We start from the raw sequence: 11,179 nt of genomic DNA, 5'->3' as shown, positions 1-11,179 counted from the left end.
GATGTTGCACCCCAAAATTTACCCACTTATTTATTCCCTAGTGGGCTTTCATATCACATTCATATGCATACCTCATGTAGGTCATTCACACGATACTTTCATGCATATCATTGTTATTGTTCAAGGAAATTGATAAAAAAGAGCTGAGGTTGAGAAAATTATTGGTTAAGAAGAGAGGAGTTGAAGTCTGATTGTATGGCATCATTCCCATTGAAGTCCTCCTAAAATCAGGGTTTCATCATCTCCAAGTCAAAGCTTTGATTAAAAGACACAAGCTTCAGGTTCATCAGGATTTCCAAATTAGGGTTTTTGATCAAAGTCAACCCTGTTGACTTTTTGGTCAAAATTTAATCAGGAGATGATTTTGAGAGTGAAATGTGGTCGCCTTGAAGAAATACTCAATGGAGCTTCTTTGGTTGAAAATGGATTGAGAATTAGATCGGAAACTGAATAGTCGGGAAATTCATCTGGAATCAGGAAAATCAGGAAATGTTGATTTTTTAGTCAAAATCAGAGTCAACTGTCAAATATTGACTTTTGATGGAAAATTGGTCAAAGAAGATCAAAGAAATAAATAAAATCGAGAGTTTGACAAAATTTCCAAAAGAATAAGAAAATTCCAATACTTTGAAAATTTTTTAGGCTTTTGGAATTGGGTGAAAAGTCGACTTCAAGCCCTGATTACACGTGGCAAAAGACATTTTTTGGACAAATTTCCAACATCAAAGTTGTTCCTCTCATGGAGGAGAACAACTCTGTAGTCGGACACTTTTCCATTGGAAGCTTGGTTGAAGAGTTATTAAGATGTGAAGTTGAGACTTTTTATTTGAAGCAAGTTATAATGGCGAGGCAAAATGCTGGGCAGCGTGACGCATTTGATCAAACACGTGGCGCGCCATTCTTAACTTGCGTTTCAGGGAATTATAAAGATCTTTTGAAGGCATTCTTGAGACATTTCCACTTCTTGCCATGCCATCTATCCATTGAAACAAGAATCAAACAAATTGGGTATGTATTAAAGGATTTACGAAGCATTAAAGTCATGACCTTGCAAAGACACGTGTTGCCAAGAATCTGGGCCAGAGGTTAGGTCACGCGTGAGCATTTTATCGAACATGTGGCGCGCCATATTCATATCCAGTTTTAGAGAATTGTAAATACCTCCTTGAATCAATTACCATGAAAACATGTTCTGTTACATGTCCTATATTCAATTATCTAAACCTTAGGACATTTGGCCAAGTATAGAATGAGATATAAAGGATGAAAGTCACGTCCATGGAATTTTTGTCTGGCTGGCATCGAGGGTGAGTCATGCACGCGTGCTTTGCAGTAGCGCGTTGCAATGTTTCAAGGCAATTCTAAGGAGTTACAACCATTATCTCAAGATCCTCTCAACACCAAGGCTCTTCTCCCTTATCTCATCTTTATGTTGGTTCCGAGATTACGTTCTTTGGTGGCCCAGGGTTTGAGATACATGTGCATAAAGTTGCTATCTTGAACATGTTTGCGTGGTAGGGCATCAAGTAAAATTCTGAAAAGCCATTTGTCGTTTCCTCAAATAACCATGCAACGTACTGAACACAGGAAAGGCAATAGAGAAGCTTACAATATAACCACCCTTGCTCACTAAGCATGAGAGAAGTATCTACCACACAACACCACATAATAAACCCCACGAATACTCACCATAGCTCACACTTCACAAAGGGTACACATTCATATTTTCTAGATTTTTCCCCTCATTTTTCCTCTCTCATTCCTCTCGTTTTTCCTCTCTTCTTCCCTCATCCCTCTCACTCCACCATAACCACCATAACTGCCCTAACAAACTCAACAACAACCACCCTCACTCCACCATAACCGAATCCTCAACCACCACCAATCTTCTCCGACCCTTCATCAAGCTTCAACAACCTAAAACAAATCTTCTAACCGTTTTCCATCTTGAGTCATTCTGTACACTCCAAAGCTATCAAGAATCTCCATCTCAACGTCCACAATCCCTCAAGATTCATCATCATCACCATGGATTATCTTTCGCGGTAAAAAGTGCTACCGATTTCCCTTCGAAGCAAGCGCCATCCTCTTCATCTTCGAAGATTCATGCTGAAGGCTGAGTTTATCTCTCAGTCTCTTATCAATCGAAGCATCCGTTACGCACGCATCAAGATCCATGTGCGAAGAACAGAAGTTTTCCAAAGATCGTTTTGCGGTTCGACGCCAAGTAAGTTCTTAAATCTCCCTCTAAGCATCATAGAATTATGTGTTAGGTCATGTAGAAGTAGCTGGTTGAGTTCGTTGCATTACACTGATTTTGTGCAAATTCTTGATTTGTTACGGATGTGGATCGTTAATCTCCGTTTTGTTATGTTGTGATACCACATTTGGGCTCTGCGCATGAAGAATAACGAACTGATATGCTTAGTGTTGTTTAAGAGAAGTTTAGCTAGTTAGGGTTTGGTTTGAACCCATCGGTTAAGGCCATATAAGGAAGAGCCAAGGAAAATGAAGGTTGGATTTGAATTCAGGAGAGAATTTTGAGTCGGACGGTGGTCATAGATTTATTTTCTGAGCGGCATCGGTGAACGCCGGTGAGAACGCCACCGGAGAAGACGACCGAAGCTAGTCTCCGGCGTCTGCATGTGTTTGTTTGAACTAGCCTGCGTGTCCATCTTTCAGTGGCTGATGCATTCTGCTATATCCCTTTTCGTCTTTTGTATATGATTGGAAAACGAGGTGGCGCATTGTGATAGGTCCAGGCATTTGTCTTTGTCCTATATGACTTAACTCTATGTTGACCCATTGATATTATATCCACATGTTTTCTTTATATGTCACGTTTTATTTTAATAAAAAAGACCATAATGAATAAAATGCATGCTGATAATAAAATGGAATGGTGAAGTATTGATGTTGGGTTGCGATTTACATGGGCCTGATACATTTTATGATTTACACCATTCTTTTGCTAACACTAACATACTTGTGGTGATGGGCCTAACGCCAATTTTGTTCTACACCTACCCGGATTTGAGCCCATGTGCGTTGTGACATAAATTCAGTCCTTGTGATAATTGCTTCAGCACCTCAGTTTAGGCAGTTTTTAGGAATTGTTTCAAATTGTTTCCTCTTTAAGTTTTACTTCTTAATTGATTTTTAACTCAAATAAAAATGAATAAAAATACATTTTAGATAGATTTAGGTGTGCAGATAATTGTTGTATTTTTTATATATTTTTAGAATTTAGTTTACTATTTTTAATAAATCTTTTCTCACATATGTTCAATTACTTTTTATGTTTGATATGTTTTACAAAATAATTTGGTTAAATGCCTTAGGATTAGAATTTAATTGCCATAGTTTTTGTGGAACCAGTAGACTCATATATCATATTGTGTATAAAAAATAAAAGTTCAATTCCTTGTTTTGATTATATTTTCATTAGGTTTTCTCTATCCAATTAGTGTGTTTTTCTAAACGGTTAATCATGTGAATTTTGCCCATAATTTGGCTTGCATTTATGCAATAGCATTAGGTTCTTTTTGTACATATCATTAGAGATGTGTAGAGGTCCTAAGACCTGGAGTTGGAATTTTTAAAACATTTCTTCTTATTTTACTTGAATTTTCCTTTCCATATGTAAATACTTGCTATTTTTGTTAACGATTGTGTCGTAACTTTTGCATTTGACTTGTAATCTTTGTGTGAACCTTTGGGTATGACCCCATGATTGTTTGGAAACCTCTTAGAGGTTGTTTTCTACTGATTTCTATCTTGTGTTCACGATATTCTAACTTCATCCATGATTTGAACTTTGTGAAGGATAGAAAAACACTTAGAAATGGGGGGTTTGAATAAGTGTGACTTTAAAAACTTATAAGATAAAAACAATGAACACGATTATTTTTATCCTGGTTCGTTGTTAACGAAACTACTCCAGTCCACTCCCTTAGAGTGATTTATCTCAATTGAGGTTTTAATCCACTAATCCAACTGATTACAATGGTTATCCACTTAGAAAACCTCTAAGTCTTCTAGAGTATAGAGATCACAACTTGATCACTCTAGGAAATCACCACTTAGAAAACTTCTAAGTCTTCTAGAGTCTACTGATCACACTGATCACTCTAATAACCTTTTACAATCAATGTAAAATAATGTTTACAAGAGTATTGATTTGCTTCTTATAAAGCTATAATCACAACAGTGATATTTCTCTTAAGTTCTAAGCTTAACACTCACTAAATATTACAAGAGTTTGTGAGGTTGAAGATGAAGTTCGCGAGCTTTGATTTTGACAGTGTTTTGGTATTTTGCGCAAGAGTTTGTTAGCTGCTTCTGATCAGAACTTCTATATATATAGGCGTTGGAGAGAAGATGACCGTTGGGTTGCATTTAATGCTTTACGTGAATAGTACAGCTTTGCATTTAATATTTCACACTTTTGTCAACTACCTCGAGCCATGCTTTTCCTGCTTTTACTGACTTTGCCTTTTGTAGCTTCTAACGTTCATTTTTTCAGTCAGAGATTAGACTTAATAGCCTGTCATATTGTACTTGCTTCTGAACTCAGATTTGTAGATACAACGTTTGAATATCAGAGTCAATCAGCTTGGTGCAGAGAATCTTCTTGCCTTTTTACTTTGAAGAGCTTGAGCGTGATACCATTCAGAACTTCAGTGCTTCTACTTCTGACTTCATGTTCTTCTGATGCTTCATACTCCATGTTCTGATGCTTCATACTCCATGTTCTGATTCTGACTTCATGTTCTTCTGATGCTTCATACTCCATGTTCTGATTTAGCCATCCTGAACCTTCTGAGTCAGTGCTTCTGAGCGCTGAATTGTGCATACTCTTTATGTATTTCCTGAAATGGAAAATGCAAAGGATTAGAGCACCACATTGTCTTATACAAAATTCATATATAATGTTGTCATCAAAACATAGAATATTGATCAGAACAAATCTTGTTCTAACAATCTCCCCCTTTTTGATGATGACAAAAACATATATAATTGATATGAATTTGTAACCAGAATATTATATGACAAAAGACAATTACACAGATATAGCATAAGCATATAATCAGAGTGTGTGAATATGTCTCCCTCTGAGATTAACAATCTCCCCCTGAATATAACACTAGAAGAATTTATACATAAAAGACTTCCCTGAGTATTTTTCCATTTCAGTCGAGACTTTCACTTTGCATAGAACTTCAGAATATTCAGAGCTTCTGCTTCTTGCTTCCATAGGACAACTTCAGAGCTTTGAATTTCTCCTTTGTAATCAATTGAATCATAGCATGCTTGATTGTATCAGAACATTCTTGAATGTATCAGAGCATTTTTACATCCTGGAATGTATCAGAGCATACTAACCAAAATGTATCAGAGCATGAATGTATCGGAGCATTCTTAAAAAAATGTATCAGAGCATTCTAAGAAGAATATCAGAACATTCTTCTTGCTTCTGATCTTGAAGCTTCACAGCACTAAGCTTGCTTCAAATCTCCAAGAGCATGCTTCTTTATAGAATTGCTTTTTCCCATGTATTTGCTTCTCATGTTGAGCTTTTTCAGAATATCTTCAATCCTGCAAAAAATATCAAAGACATAAAACTTGCAAATAATGTTAGGAAATGTTGAGACTTAATCCCAGCAACTGATATAATAAACCAATTCAATTATCATGTTTCTCCCCCTTTTTGTCATAACATCAAAAAGCATAAAAGATTCAGATGATAAAAGACACACAGAGTGAAGAAGATAACATTTCATTGATTAATCAGAAGATACAAAAGATAGAAACAGATGCAGGTCAAAGAAGATGCATAGAAACAAAGAAAACAGACTAAGACCAAAGACAGACTACGACGGGCCAAGCCTATTAGCTAAGATGGCCAGAAGGTTCTTAATCTCAGTAGTGTCTTCCTTCTGATTCTTCATGAATGATCTGAACTCATCATGAGTATCCTCGTGCTTGTCTAGATGGGTAGCCAAGTCAGCTTGATTCTGTTGAAGAGCCTTCATAGTGTTTATCAAAACAGAGGCAGAAGGTCCAGTAGAAGAAGCATCAAAGCTATTGTCCCTAAGAGGAGGATTCTCAGCATTTGCTTTAATAGGAGAATCAGAAGAGCCTTCATATTTGGTGCTTTAATAGAGGGATTCTCCCTAAGCCAGTTGAATAAAGACTGAAATTCGCCAATCAGAATGTTGTATTGAGGTTTCCACACAACCAAAGCCAGAGGATGCACTTCTTCAAGCTGATCAACATATTCCTTCTCTTCAAGAGATTTCCAGCTGGTGATGGGAAAGAAGTAGCTGTCTTCAAAGTCCCTAAGAAATCCAGAAGGACCAGGAGCATCATCTAGATAAGCTTCTTGAAGCTTCAGAAGGTCAGAATGAATCTTTCTTCTGAAAGCTCTCCAGAGATTCCCAGAAGCAACATAATCCATCTTGGCATTATGTGCTACCTTTAGTGCATCTAAACCTGCTTGTACCTTAAGCTTTAAAAATTCAAAACAAACACCAACATAAAGTTCAGAGGGTTTCGTTTTGAATTTGGTGGTTGAAGAGTCTGGGTTCAGAATGAAGTAGGTTCCAGATTCTCTTGAGAATAAAGCAGAGGTGAGAGAGGAGGATAAAGAGGATGAAGAATCTACGGTGGAGGTGGTTGAATGATCAATTAAAGGTGAGATTGCAGAAGGAATGGATGAGGTTGAGAAAATATTTTCAGAAGGAATTTGAGGAAAAATAGCGTTTAAAGGTTGGGGGTCAAGAGTTGGTAGAGAATGGAGTCTTTTAGAAGGTGTGGAAGAGGATGGAATTTCAGAAGGAGGTGGATTTTTCTGAGGGGGGGGGGGGAAGAAGTAGATTGATAGCTATAAGAGTCTGCTTTGAAAGTATCTTCTATGAGCTTCTGAAACTGTTCAGAAGTTCTGAGTACTTTGAGAGAGTCTGTTGATACACGTTCATAATTAGTAGCAGGTACAGAGTCAGAGATAACAATACCTGAAGGTTTCTTCTGCTTCTTTGCTTTCTCAGCATCAGTTCCTTCTTCTGTGACCTTCCTCTTCAGCTTCTTCTCTTTCTTCTTCTTATCCTTCTTCCTTAACTCATCCAGAGATGGAAGAGTTCTTCCACGAATCCAAGCAGGATCAACATAAGTTTGTGCTTTAACACAAGATTTCAGATAGCGTTTGACAGATTTATCTAACTCCTCTTTGAACATGTGAGAAACCAACAACAGGAGTTCTTCTGGTCAAAATATCTGGAAACACTTTTGGAGGAGTGGTCCCCTTTTCAATCAAGTGCGTCCTTCTTAGAGATGGAGCATTTAGAATACTCCCACGAATAGCAGTCAAGTTCTCAGAAGAGCCAGCTGCTCTCAGAGTATCTATCAAACCACTCTCAGTCAGAATATCTGATATCATTCTTCCAAAGGGAATAGTATTCTTCTTGAGCTTGGGATTCTTCAGACGTTCTTCTTCTCTTGATTCTTCAACATTTGTCTTCAGATGTTGAAACAAAATGTGTGGTAGATTGACTCTCATGCCTTTTTCAATGCAGAACAAAACATATTTCTGATCATGATTAACATAGGTAGCAGAGTTTGTTGGTCTTCTGTGATAAATAGATCCCAGAGTGATCTTTTCCCATACTCTGTAGGAAGGCTTCAAGTCAGTAGTGTAGGGAGAGGCAACACCAGAAGAAAACAACTCAGGGTCAATTTTGTCCCAATTAGTTCTGCCTGGGAGAGCTCCAGTAATTCCACCTATACCATCAAGACTGTACATTTTCCTTATCATCTTCTCAGTTACAACAACTTCACGCCCTAACACGAAGGAGATGATGGCAGTTGAAGTAACAGTGGCATGTGTCCAGAATTCCTTAACCAAAATGGGATAAACTGGTCCAATCAACCTTTCAAAGAAGTTTGTCCATCCTTGTACAAGCATTCCAGTTTTGATTTTGAAATCATGAGCCATAAGATTTTCAAAATCCACCATAGTTTCACAGAGAACCTCCAGTTCATCATAAGGAATCAAATAGGTCTTCAAAGGAGTGTTTGCAGATTTCTTTTGTTGAACTTGATTTGAAGAAGAGACCTTGCGTTGAACATTTGATGAAGAGGCCATGGATTCACACTGAGATTTAGGGTTACGTAACTAGGGTTTATGAAAAGAAAGATATAGAGACAAAAAAGCACAGACAGAGAATAATGAAGATGAATGGAAAGAGATGAAATGATATAGAGATGCGTTTATATAGGCACGGATTTTAAATGATATGCAATATGATTCTGAATGAAAGAGATTACAGAGTTTGAATCAGTTAGCATTTAATGTTGAGTGGCGTTAGGGTAAAACGTGATATTTTGAAATGATTTGCACAGTTACCTAGGGCGGCGTCTCATCAACTGCATGCATGCTTGTCCCTTCAGAGTGAACACATGTTCATCTTCTGGAAATAGCTGGTGACAGCTGTTTTGCTTTAAAAGAAATTCTGAATCAACTTAGACATATGAAGCGTTAGTAATAACAGAATCAGAATATCTAATTGATCAACATTTTTAGAAATTCTGATAAGAAAATAAATGATCATTTCAAATCTAATCCATATATCAGAACTTCTCATCTTTTCACTCTGGGCATAAATCCATATTGATATTCTTCAGAATGAACTTAAACCTATCTTCAGCAAGGGGTTTTGTAAAGATATTAGCCCATTGATGGTCTGTATCAACAAATTTTAAAGATAGAACACCCTTCTGAACATAATCCCTAATGAAATGATGTTTAATCTCAATATGTTTAGCTTTAGAATGAAGAATTGGATTCTTAGATAAACAAATAGCAGAAGTATTATCACAAAAGATAGGAATGTTACTCTCATATATCTGATAACCTTCTAGCTGACTCTTCATCCAGAGCATCTGTGTACTACATCCAGCAGCAGCAACATATTATACTTCTGTTGTAGAGAGGGCAATTGTAGCTTGCTTCTTGCTGTACCAGGAGATCAGATGACTTCCAAGAAATTGACAACTTCCAGAAGTACTTTTCCTTTCAACTCTATCTCCAGCGTAATCAGCATCACAAAATCCTACTAAGTTCTATTCTTCAGATCTTCTATAGACTAAACCAACATTAGTAGTACCTTTCAGATACCTCAAAATTCTCTTAACAGTAGTTAAGTGAGATTCTCTAGGATCTTATTGGAATCTTGCACACAGACAAAAACTGAATAAAATATCAGGTCTAGAAGCAGTAAGATATAGAAGAGATCCAATCATACCTCTGTAGAGCTTCGGATCTACCTTCTTACTTACCTCATCCTTACCTAATACACACATTGGATGCATAGGAGTCTTTGCTTCTTTACTTTCTGAAAGATTAAACTTCTTCAGAAGTTCTTTCACATACTTGGTCTGATGAACATAAGTTCCTTCAGAAGTTTGATTAATCTGGATCCCAAGGAAATACTTGAGTTCTCCCATCATGCTCATTTCAAACTCTTCCTGCATAGACTTAGCAAATTCCTTTCCAAGTGTAGCATTAGATTTTCCAAAGATAATATCATCAACATATATTTGGAAAATTAAAAAATCCTTTTTAAAGGTTTTACAGAAGAGAGTTGTATCCACTTGTCCTCTAGTGAAACCATTATCCAGAAGGAAAGAACTTAATTTTTCATACCAAGCTCTAGGAGCTTGCTTCAGTCCGTATAATGACTTCTTTAGTTTAAAAACATGTTCTGGAGACTTAGAGTCTTCAAAATCAGGAGTTTGGTGGACATATACTTCTTCATCTATATAACCATTTAAGAAGGCACTCTTAACATCCATCTGATACAAAGTGATGTTATGTTGAGTGGCAAAAGAAATTAATAAGCGAATAGATTCTAACCTGGCCTCTGGTGCAAAGGTTTCAGTATAGTCAATACCTTCTTGCTAACTATAGCCCTGAGCAACCAGTATGGCTTTGTTTCTTAAAACTTCTCCTTTTTCGCTTAGCTTGTTTCTGAAGACCCACTTAGTTCTAATGATGTTAAATCCTTTTGGTCTTGGAACTAGATCCCAAACATCATTCCTTGTAAACTGATTTAGTTTTTCTTGCATGAAAATTATCCGGTCAGCATCTTCCAGAGCTTTATCAACAGATGTTGGCTCAATAAGAGATATTAGACCAAATTGACATTCTGCATTGTTCTTAAGGAATGCTCTTGTTCTGATAGGATCATCTTTCTTCCCAATGATAACATCTTCTATGTGAGCAGAGTTGAGTCTAGAAGATCTTCTGATAGTTGGCTCTTCAGAAATTCTGAGATTCTCCAATAAAGCAGCAACTTGATCTTCTGAAACTTTGCTTCTGGGTTCTTCAGAGTCTGAATTAGAGATTTCTATATCTGCAAAATTCTCAAACTGCTTTGTCTTTTCAAGACCAAGCTTATTATCAAATCTGATATTGATTGATTCTTCAACAACCAATGTTTCAGTATTGTATACTCTGTAGCCTTTACAGCGTTCAGAATATCCAAGAAGGAAACACTTTTATGCCTTAGAATCAAATTTATGAAGATGATCTTTAGTGTTCAGAATATAGCATACACATCCAAATGTATGGAAATAAGAAATGTTGGGCTTTCTGTTCTTCCACAATTCATAAGGAGTCTTATTAAGAATAGGTCTTATGGAGATTCTATTCTGAATATAACATGCATTGTTAATTGCTTCTGCCCAAAAATGTTTAGCCATATTGGTTTCATTGATCATGGTTCTAGCCATTTCTTAAAGAGTCCTATTCTTTCGTTCTACAACTCCATTTTGCTGTGGAGTTCTAGGACAAGAGAAATCATGGGCAATACCATTTTCTTTGAAATAAATCTCAAAGAATCTGTTCTTAAATTCGCCACCATGATCACTTTTGACCTTTATGATTTTACACTCTTTCTCAGAATGGATCTGAGTGCAGAAATCAAAGAACACTGTATGTGAATCATCCTTGTGTTTCAAGAACTTTACCCATGTCTATCTACTATAGTCATCTACGATGACTATCCATATTTCTTCCCTCTGATTGATGCTGTTTTGACTGGGCCAAAAAGATCAATATGCAGAAGTTCTAGCGGCCTAGAGGAAGAGACAACATTCTTAGACTTGAATGCAGGTTTGA

This window comes from Vicia villosa, linkage group LG1, assembly GCF_029867415.1.
Source record: "Vicia villosa cultivar HV-30 ecotype Madison, WI linkage group LG1, Vvil1.0, whole genome shotgun sequence".
In the NCBI taxonomy this organism is placed as follows: domain Eukaryota; kingdom Viridiplantae; phylum Streptophyta; class Magnoliopsida; order Fabales; family Fabaceae; genus Vicia; species Vicia villosa.
This window is presented reverse-complemented; position numbering follows the sequence as displayed.